The following is a 12,168-nucleotide window of genomic DNA, read 5'->3' on the forward strand; positions in this document are numbered from 1 at the left end:
TGGAAATATTTTGTCTTAGGGTTTTTGGCCATTTCTAAAAAGTAAATCGATTGGTAACCATAGAAATAATTTTTTAATAGAGAATTAAATAATAAAAATTTAAATATGTATGTTACGGATAAAATGCACTTTTTGAATAAAACGCAATATCTTTATAGTATTTTAATTGTTTAATTCGGTATTTTTTAAATCATTTTAAGAATATAATAAAAATAATATTTAAAAAAAAAACGACAATTCCACTCTTATGTCATCAGAATTATCCGGCAGTGTTTCCAGATTTCGCATTTCACCCATAACGTACCTAACAGTTGAAACAATAACAATAATAATAAAACTTACCAGTTATTCTGTTTTTAAGCAGAAAACGAACAATGTAAAATAATAACAACAAAATTTCAAAGAACTAAACAGCATAACCTAATAACGTAACTCTGACCTGATAAATTATGTTTCTTATTTCCCAATAAGGCAAGTTACGAACTAAAGAGAATCCCCGAGAACAAGGGAATCCCCGAGATCTGAATTATGCAGCCAATAGGAGTTCGAATATATCATTAGACAAACCAAGCAAAGGCGATGTTGCCTATTACTAATAAATCGATTTGTAAAAACAATAAAATTATTCTAATTTATTGTTTAAAAGGACAGTTGCAGTTAATACGCTAAATTATGTTTTTTCCCCCAGGTAAACCTCAGTTTTCCGCTAAAAAATCCGCTGGCCGCAATAAGCAATTTTTTTCCGCCAATGCAAATGTAATTACGCCATATCTAGCGGAAATTCCGCTAAGTTGGCAACACTGCTCCCGATTCCCTTCGTTTGACGTCATTGACGTGAATGACAAGAATAACGACACGAATTTTCCCGCTTTTTTTGCGTTTGTTGGCTGGTTGTTTACTTTCGTAAAAAAGCTCCAACTAATTTGATCGATTATTGCAATTATAATGAACTTTCCTTTGTTTCTTTCTGAAATATTGACCATATTGTTGTTTATAGTGTTTTAAAATAATACCGTCATCTGGGGTGAATTCGGACAGTAGGGGAGAATTCGGACATAATGCGCAAGAATATTCCTGTCGGTAACATGTTCACGTCAGTCGACGTTTAGACACGACTAAGTATGCATGTTCATGTAATCATGTATTCACAGTGTAAAAACAATTCAACTTAAAGTGAGTATTCATTTTATGACTTCAAATATGTGTTTATGTTTTGCCTTTTCTCTATACCATAGAAAGAAACTTCTGGTAGGAGAATTAGGAAGTATTTGAATGTGCATTTTTTAACAATAGTTGAAAAATATTATATAAACAACAATTTAGCATAAAAACATTGCGACTTTTGACCTTGGTTTTTTCGTTTAGGGGATTAACTTTAAAATTTGTCACTAGGTGGGGTGAATTCGGACAGCCATGCCACGTAAATATGTGAAGAAACTCGGTGTCCAGTTTATGAACTATACGCCAGAGACCTTGGAACGGGCCCTAGAGGATGTTCGACGGGGCAGAAGGTCTACTCGTGATGCTTCAGAAACCTATATGATTCCGAAATCAACCATCAGCGATAAGCTAAAAAATAATCACAGTAAAAAACAAGGTGGGCAAACTGCACTCTCGGCAGAGGATGAAAGATTTTTGGCAGAGAGAATTCAAAAATTGGGTGAATGGGGCTTTCCCCTCACACGATCCGATATACGACATGTTGTCAAGAGCTATTTGGATCGTAAGGGAATGAGGATAGCGAAGTTCCGAGATAATATGCCAGGGCAAGAGTGGTTTTATTGTTTTTTGAATCGAAACAAGCGTCTAACTGAGCGACTCGCACAAAACATTAAACGTGTCAGAGCAAACGTATATAGAGAAAATATTGTGGAATATTTTTCGAATTTGAGGGACACGTTGGAGGGAGTGCCAGATACGAACATCGTCAATTACAATGAAACTAACATGAGTGATGACCCGGGTCGTGTTAAAATGATGTGTCGTAAAGGCTCAAAATGAGCGGAGAGAATAATGGATTCAAGTAAAAGCAGCATCTCTATCATGATGGCTATTTCTGCATCTGGCCAATTACTACAGCACAGTTTATAAAGCTACACATTTATATCCCACGTGGGTGGAAGGGGGAGTAGAAGGCGCTTTCTACAACCGTACAAAAAGCGGATGGTTCGACGGGCCCACCTTTGAAGACTGGTTTGATAAGATTGCGTTGCCATATTTGAAAAATCTCCAAGGCCCAAAAATAATAATAGGCGACAATCTGTCAAGCCATGTGTCTTTACATGTTCTTGAGGAATGTGAAAGATTTAATATAAGATTCGTTCTATTTCCGCCAAATTCCACGCACCTTCTTTAACCCTTAGACGTGGCATTTTTTTCCCGATTGAAGAAAAAATGGCGGGTTGCATTAACAGATTGGAAATTACAAAATAAGGGATGTATTCCTAAATCAGAGTTTCCCAGAGTTTTTAAAACCACATTAACTGCCATGGAACCTACAATGCAGCAGACCATCAAGTCGGTTTTTCGAGCATGTGGAATCTTTCCATTGAATCCGGAGATAGTGTTAAACAAAATTCCAGTTCCAAACGCTCAGGATGATGTTCCTGATGAATGGTCTGAAACGTTCGTTGGCTTACTTCAAGATAAATGATTTACTGAAGAACCGACGCGTAGAAGAGGCAAAAAGCTCAATGTGGCTCCCGGAAAAGCTATACAACATCCAAACAACAGATCTCCTCTTCATCATCAGATTCATCATATGAACTAATCTGTCAAATGAGGATGAAGCCGATGAACGATTTGATGGTGAAAGCGAAAAAGAAAATAAACTTAATGGAGAAAATAATCAAAGCGGAAATAATAACGAAGTCCAGGGTGCTTTTGAGGATCCAAAAGCCGCAATTATAACAACTGACACCGTTGTCGTAGTAAAATTGACCAACTTAAAGACAATAAAAAACTATGTCGCCTGTGTCAAGGAAGTTTTGGATCAAGATACATATATGGTTTATTTTCTGAGAAAGCACGAATCTTCCAAGATGGGAGATTATTATACTTACCCCCAAACTAAAGATGAAAGTATCATTGAAAGACGTCAACTAACGCTTGTTCTCAGATCTGTAAAAGACGCACGAAGGGGCCGATACCAATTTAAATTTCCGGGTAATATAAGCACTTCTTAGAATAATATATTATTATAATAATTAAATAATATGTTTTTTTTATTTCTTGTGAGAATATTTTTTCAGTTAACAAAGGAGTTTGTTTTATTTATTTTGTGAACAAATGCTTATGAATATATCTTATGTTTCTCAATTATTGTGTTTTCCTCATATCCAAAAAAATATATTTTTTTCATCTAGAGACGTGGGAAACATTTTATTTTTAATTTTTGTGTCCGACTACACCCCAATGTATGTCAAAATTCGAATATAGGCAAAAAACAATAGGTGTCCAAATTCACCCCACACATAGGGGTGAATTCGGACACTAGGTTAAAAAAAATATATTAAGAAATGAGAATATATATTTTTTCTTGTGTGGAATGAATCGACAAAAGACATAAGAAATTTATTAATTTTTTTGAGATTTTTAAAAAAATAAATGTAGCTGCTATTTGGAAAAATACCGGAAAATCGTCCGAATTCACCCCAGATGACGGTACCTGAAAAGTTTATTTTTAAACACTATATTACCATAGACAAGTATTATGTTACAGAGCTGGAAATTAGTGAATGCTAATAATAAGTAACGTACTGTAGTTGGGTCGGGTTGAGCCTAGGATTTGTATATATGTATTTTATAAATTACAAATTCTTACATATTTTATTTGTCGTTGAATAATTTTCAGCTTTCACGCTGAAACGTTACACATCATTCTCTGTTTGATCCATTTCCTAAATTTGCATCGAAATTTGATTATGCACGAATCTAAGGGTTTTAAAGTTGATATTAATATAAATTATAGGTTGATGGATGTAATTGAAGATTTGGTGGACGCAAAGATGTGGCAGAGAGTTTTGAAGTTGGAAAGACCAGATAACTACCAAGATAAAATGATAGTAAAAGCTCATAAAATGGCCGAAAAAATGGATATGGCAAATATGGTAACTGAAATTGGATTTGGACGAAATTATGTAAGATCTATAGAAATTATGTAAATTATGTATTGTAAATTATGTAAGATCTGTTTTCATCGCTACACATGTGAGTGGCCACAAGGGTCCGATAAAGTTAAAGGGACGTCTAAAAACCGATTTTTTTTTGAAAATTTTTACATAGAATGTTGAGTGTGGTCAAAATGTTGATAAAAAAGTGAGGACGATTGGAAAAAATACAAAACTTTGGAAATTATTAAGGTTTTTCTACATACGTTAAATACGTAATTATTGCCGGCTTGCACAAGGTTTTTTAGCTCTTGATTTTGCTATAATTAAAAAATATATACATTTGGGCAATTTTGGAACTTTTTGGGGGCTAAAATTGTAAATTTATAGGATTTTTTATCGCTTTGTATTCCTATAATTACATATTTTGTAATTTACACACACGAAAAATAAAATAACCTTATTGATAAAAATGGGAATGGCTTCACTGTCTCTAGTAGTGGTTTTGTCTGGAACAGTTTTTAGTTGGATATGGCTGTGGACTCAATTTTAGAGAATAAAGGTATAATATAGTTAGATTTTACATTACATGAACAAAACACATTTATCAGGTGTTAAAAATTAGGTATTATTTATTTAAATTATTTGATATTTTATGTAATTTAATATATAATAAGTATACATTTTGAAAAAAAAACATAATTTAAGATATTTAATTATTAATACGTAAATAATAACGATGAGGTTTAATGTACATTAACTAATAGTCAAAACAATAAATATCTTTAAATTCATTATAGGCATTAGGAATAGCAATAAGGCATAGGAATTATAGGCACATACAAATTATATTTGTGCTTTATTATTAGCCCTTCTTAGCAAATGGGAGTTATATTTAATATAATTCCCATTTGCTAAGAAGGGCTCAAACGACTACTTAACCCACTATTTAGCGCCAACCCAAGGTTCCAATCCCTTTTTGCAATCTCCAACTCTACATGTGCGCCAACCACACAGTCCCATGTGCGTCCGCCTTGTATGGGCGCCTTGTATGGGCGCACACGGGGCTACAGCCCGTGTGCGCATGTTTTATGATCATATAAATAAACAAATACTGACCTATAATGAGACAGGACAGAAAATTACGATATTCGTACTAGTACAGTAACCACTCCCAATAAATAATATTTGTTGACGCAAGTGACATTTGACAGTCTTTTTTATTTATGAATAAATCCGTATTTACATATTGGATATTCCTGGGCTGGGATTCGAAAATCACGATTCGACACGATTACTCGATATGACCGATTCTAAATAAAATTTTCAGTCGAGAGTGTCTTGCGAGTTGCCTAGTTTTTAACAATTTGTCGACGACACGCTTGGGTATATCGTATACACCAGACGATATAGCTTCTTCCTTTTTTAATACGTGCATAATGTGACAGCATCCTTTTTCGAACGTATTTGTTTCATTTATTGTTTACCAATAGTCATACCAGGTTTTCATTAGTATATCAAGAAGCTTTCTTAAACACAACAACTAATAGATTTAATTCGACCCTATTTTCTACAACCTTCTGTTAATAATAGAGGCAGAGGAAGTAGAGTTATCATTGAATGGGCAGTTTTAGTATGTCAAGATTTTATACCAGTGGCGGATCTGGAGGGTTTTGGTAGGTGAGGCGAACCCCAAAAATTAATAATAATATATTTTCAAGTTATATAATTTAAAAACAATGGACTGTAACCACCAAAAATTTAATACACCCACATTTAAATTATTTAAATATTTTTAACTCCTTTTTGCAGAATAAGGCTCTCAAGACTCAAGGGCTCTATTTTTAGTTACTAAAAAAGTTTTTATAATTTTTTCATAAAAGTCCTCTTCGTCTGTTTTGGAACTAGTCATATCATTAATAAGCGACTTTTCGATTGACAAGAGTGCAAGGTCAGATAACCGGTCTTGATTCATAGTTTACGAAGGTAAGTCTTTATTCTTTTAAGGCAAGAAAAATGTCTTTCCACACTTGCACTTGCAATAGGTGAAGTTAATATGAGCATAATAAGTTTAGTTGTATACGGAAAAACATCTTTTATGTCGTTGTGAGAATATTAAATATTTGTTGCGGACTACAGCCTGAAAACTGTTCATCGCCAAATATTATTTTCAGTTCAGTTTTTAACGCAAGTCTTTCCTTTTCAAAAATTTTGTAATTTTTAACTAGGTTTGCCAACAAATCTTCAGGAAATATCTTTCTAAATTTTATAAAGTTATTGCATTCAATTAGCGCTAAAAAGTGGATGTCTGTAAAGTTCTTAAATCTTTCTGTTAATTGTACAACTGTTGTAGCAAGAATTTCAAAATAAAGACCTTTCATATTTTCGTCAGACTTTTCTTTAAGATTATATGAAAAACTGATGGTTTGTTTAGCATTATTAACTAAATTAGCTGATTTTGTTTTTAAATTATAAAAAATATCATCCGTCCTTAATTCGCCCAGTTGCGTAATACATGTATCAACATATTTTTTGCATAGGACAACATCAAATGTTTTTTTTTTGTAAAATGTCATAAAGAAAATCTGTTTTTAAGAAAATTTCGCTAAACACATTTAAAAGAAATACAAATTCAAATTCTAAAAAAGATTTTAAAAATCCTTTAGCACTATTAATAGAGACCGCACCTAATATATCACCTATCATTCATAATATTTTCAAACACGGAGATAAAGTTGAGGTATTCATTTGTTAGTAGCAAAACAATCTGGATGCCCATCTGGTTTCGCAAAAGGACGGGATTCCCACTCTTCGTTTGGCCGACTGATGAAAGAAATTAGGGATTCCCGATATAGTAGTAAAAAATATTCGACATTCCTTAATAGATTTGCATCCGTCTTGAAGTACCAAATTTAGTTTATGGGCTGAACAGTGAATAAAAGTTGCTTCAGGAGCATAATTTTTAATTTTCATTTGCAAGCCGTTAATGTGACCAGCCATGGCACTTGCTCCATCATAGCACTGTGCCACGAGCTTTTCTCTGTAATTAAATCGAGATAAAACGCTGGCAACTAATGTGTATAAGGCTTCTGAAGTTCGGTCATCACTCACATCGTAAAAACCCAAAAATCGTTCATAAATATTCAGAGATATTTTCTCTACATATCTTAGTGACATTGCACACTAAGATTTTTCAATTACGGCAAAAAACTCGTGTCTTCATTCCTATCTTCTATCTTCATCCATCATTTTGAATGGTTTTGGAACAAATTCATAAATGATGTTAAATGATTGCCTGATTCCGCATGCTTTTTTGCTGACCGTTGCAAATTTTTAAGTTGTTAGCACAGAATAAACGATCTCAGATGATATAGATGATCTCGAGATCGTTTATTCTGTGGTCATAGTATCTATCTTTGATCCAGACAGACTTTACATGTGAAAGAAGAACACATGGCCAACAAAATAATTTTTGAGCATATATACTCCCACACAACCAAGGATGGGTATTGTACCAAGATGATTGAAAGGAACGAAAATACTTTGAGCCTGAAACGTAATTAGTACTATTGTGGTTGATCGACCTATATTTTTACAATGTTTAAGATTTATAAAAAATGGTTTAAGGAAAATTTGAAATAAATAAATATAATATAATCATTATTTTCTAATATTTAGGTCGATCAACATTTAAAAGAGGATGAATAATGAAGAAAGATATAGTAAGCCTAATTTTATATATTTAGTCATTTAAAAAAATTATAAAAAAAACATAATTTGGCATAAGTAGGTTTACTTTAAATCGGTTGAGTATATGTGGTTTGGAACTTCATGTATGGCAGGAAACAAGAATAAAATTGTATATGTATAAATATTAAAATAGATTAGATTTTATAACAATATGCTATTTTATTCTTAAAAATAATTAGTATTATTAAATAAAAAATAATAACATAAATATTATGATTATTTTTTATATTACATTATTAGTAGAAGTTTACTATAATAGTTTACTTATAGATACTAATATTTCAAAGATGAAATATAAATAAAAATATATTGCCATACATGAAATTTAAACTACTCCTTTCCAAATTATTATCATCGCCCTTTCTTTACCTGATCTTTTATTTTCTTTTAAATTGCATAAAGATAGCTGAGGTCTACCAATAGTAAGAATCTCTCTTTTTTCATTTTCCGTTCTTCTGGAAAACGGAATTTCCAGCAAACAAAGTAATGGGTCATATTCAGGGCCAAAAACAGGCATGACTTTTTATAATTAATTAAAAATGTTTTGTAAAGTCTAAATCATAAACATTTATACTCTATTTCAGAAGTGTATAGAGCAATAAACTGGGGAATTCCGTTCTGTTTGGCTACATTTCGTGGTAGTTCATAGGCGCAGGTACTTATAATATTTAAGAATTTAATTTTCACGGATTAAATGCCTTTATTTTGAAAGAGATTAAATACTAAATAAATACTTTTAATCCTTTTTGTATAGGTACCTATCTTTTAACGCTTTGTAACATGCAAAAATGGGGTCAGGTAATATATACAGACTATAAATACTTTTAAATCATATTTTAAACGTTAGTAGTCACTGCTACGCTGTAGTGTAATCACAATATTATTATCCCAATATTTAAAAAATGGAGGTATTCAGTCCAACGAAAAGATGTACTAAAAATTCTCCACTATCGCTGAGTGAAAAAGTTATTATTTTAAATGTACATGATTGCATAAAACACGATTACCCTAGTTTTACTGTGCAAAAAATTGTTGAAAAATGTTCTCGAATGAGTAAAATTGGAAAGTCCATCATTTTCAAATTGTTGCGGGAAAGAAAAGTAGCAGGTCAAGTGAAATCTCCCAAGCAAAAGCCAGGACGACCTACAAAAGTCCTTGATGAAAATGCTAAATGTATAATTCGAAGAAAAGTTCACTCTTTTTATTTTAAAAAGGAAATACCCACCCTAGACAAAATTTTAATGGAGCTTGGCCGAGATGACAGTATTCCGTTGATAAGTAGAAAACTTTTATGGAAAACTTTAAAAAATATGGATTTTGCCTGGGAAAAGCATAACCGCAAAGCATTTTTACTGGAGATATAATTAAAATAATATAATTTAAAATTGTTATACACTGTTCAAAAAGTGCCAGATCCAAAAGTGACATTTTTAACTGTTTTACTCTACATATTATGTTCAATAAATTTGTGAAAAAAATATATTATTCCATTTAAACAAAAGTAACTTTCTAAAATAAAATAGCATTTAAGTACATTAATTATAAGGTAAAAAACAAGTCCCAGTTGCACGCCTTTGGCGAACCGTTTTCAATGTTTATCAGTGGGTAACAATGGGCAAAACTCATAAATTGACCCAAAACCGGGTGGCACTACCTGCAATCAACGAAAAGAAAGAATTTCACATTGAAACTAATACCCAACTAAGGTAGTGGCATAAAATATTGGTGGATCACCAGGTACCACTTTTGCATACCTAATGAGGTTTTATTGCTCTACACACTTCTGAAATAGAGTATAACAGTACAAACAGTACAAAAACAAATAATTCATGTTTATTCAAAAAAAAATTTATTCGTGCTGTTCTCCGCCCGCCACTTGACTGCCAGCGGGCTTTTCCAACTTTGAAATCGTTCCGTACCGGGTAAAGTCCAGTTCAGAGATCTATTAGAATCTTTGATGTGTCGCAGATGCCGCAGTAACTAGTCCGTGCGCCTATGTCGTATTTATTGTCGCATGATATACATGTTTAAATGGAAAAATTTTCTATTGTTTATCTATGAAATCATTTTAAATATATGTAAAACCCCATGTTTTATAGTATTTTTTATTTTTCTTTCGAAAATGTCAATTTTTAGAAAGAAAATAATATCACAAGAAAATAATATAAAAAATTTGACCGCGGACTAAAATCCAAGCATCTTACAAAATATTTTAAACACTCCCAGCACTCACAGACTTGTCACTTCTTTTTAGCCAGTCTATTAAACAAAGATAAAACATCAGAGTTCTGGCGATTCCTACTTTAGGCTGTGCTAGTAATTGTGTATCTCTCTCTATCCCACTGATTTTGAGAATTACGGGGCCGTACCCAGATAAATTTGTGGGCTGTTTTTGTATTACTTTTGACGTATTTTTAAAGAAATCTTTAAGGATGGGTCTATCGCCTTTAAAATAGTTGTTGGATGGGTCTATCACCTTTAATAGTTGGTAGGGGGGCCATGTGAGGTTATTATTTGATGTGTTTTGCCGGTTATGCTTTTTACACGTTTATGAAAGTAAAGAATTTAGAATTTGGCCTGTATTCGTCCAAATTTTTTGCAGTTTTTACTGTGAGGAAGTGTGTATTTTTATTTGTGTTTGTGGATTTGTTTTAGTATTATAACTTCTTCCATCATTCTCTGGGAAAAACCCTTTTTTGCTATAGTAAGAAAAACACTGTTTTTATTAAGAAAATAAGTCTAAAATTTTGTCTTTTACAGCTTACTTCCTTCTGTTGTCGCAGTTGAGGATCCAATTTCGTGTTTGTCTAGGAATTTTTTTTGACGAAGAAATTTACAACAAAAATCAAATTTTTTTCTTACTTAATAATAACCACAGGAATTTTTTCAAGAAGGAAAATGTCAAAATTTTGCAATTATTGATTTATGGATTATTCTGAAGATTTTTTTAGTATTTTTTAAAGAAATGACTAAAATCCACTAGCTAAAAGCCCAGAACATTGAAATTTCATCCCAGGAGTGCCTGTGCGAAAAAAAACATTTGTCCCTTATTGGCACCCCAATATTTTAATTTTTTTTAAAATCAACATTTTTTCAATTATTGATTTATGGCCATCTCTTTTCTGAAGAAATGATTGGAATTTATTCATTAAATGTCAAGACAATTGAATTTTCATTCCAGGAGTGCCTGTAAAAAATAAAATAATTTGTCCTTTATTGACACAATAATATCTTGAGTTCTAGTAGTCAAGATTTTGAAATTATTGATTTATGGACTGCTCTGAAGGGTTTTTTAGACTTTTCTGAAGAAACTGTTGAAATTCATTTACTAAAAGTCAAAAAATTGGATTTTTTGTTCCAGGAGTGCCTGTAAGAAAAAAAATAATTTGTTTCTTATTGGCCCGCCAATATCTTGAATTCTAGTAGTAAAAATTTCGTTATTATTGATTTATTGACTACTTTGAAGACTTTCCTAGTCTTTTCTATAAAAATAACTAAAATTTAATAACTAAAAGTCGGAAAAAAACGGACATTTTATTCCAGAAGGAAAAAATTTGTCTCTTATTGGCATCTTACTTATACCTTGAGTTCTAACAGCCAAAATTTTCCCGTTATTGATTTATGAACTACTTTAAAGGTTTTTTTATTCTTTTTTGAAGAAATGACTAGAATCCATTTATTAAGAGCCAAGAAAATTGCATTTTTATTCAAGGGGTGGCTGTAAAAGACAAAATAATTTGTTTCTGGTTAGTACCCTAATATCTTAGGGTTCTATTAATTTAATTTTGAAATGAACGAGTTATGGACTACTCTGAAGGCTTTTTTAGTTTTTGTTAAAGAACTTACTAAAATCCATTTTATAAAAGTCAAGTAATTGGAATTTTTATTTCAGGAGTGCCTGTAAAAACATAATAATTTGTCAACATTTATATGAGATAAAAGTATACTTATCTCATTCCTTTATGAGCTAGATAGAGATAAACTTATGTGTCAAAAAGATATTGATCCATTTTAATATTCAAACGTTTTTTCATAAATAATAGAGTGTTTATGGGTAAAAAAATTGAATGGGTTTATAGAAAACGACGGTCAACTGATTAAAAATTAGCAAGTCCCTATCACGAATTTTGTTCCAATCTTATCTTTTGGCTCATTGACAACATGTAGCAATATATGCCCTTCAGCGACACAATAAAGACTGCTTCTTCCTTCATTCTCTGGAAAAAAGTCCCTTTTTTGCCATAGTAAGAACACCCTATTTTTATTAATTAAACAAGTTAGCAAAGCAAACTGTTTCCTTCCTTAATGG

The sequence above is a fragment of the Anthonomus grandis genome, chromosome 12, assembly GCF_022605725.1.
Source record: "Anthonomus grandis grandis chromosome 12, icAntGran1.3, whole genome shotgun sequence".
Taxonomy (NCBI): Eukaryota; Metazoa; Arthropoda; class Insecta; order Coleoptera; family Curculionidae; genus Anthonomus; species Anthonomus grandis.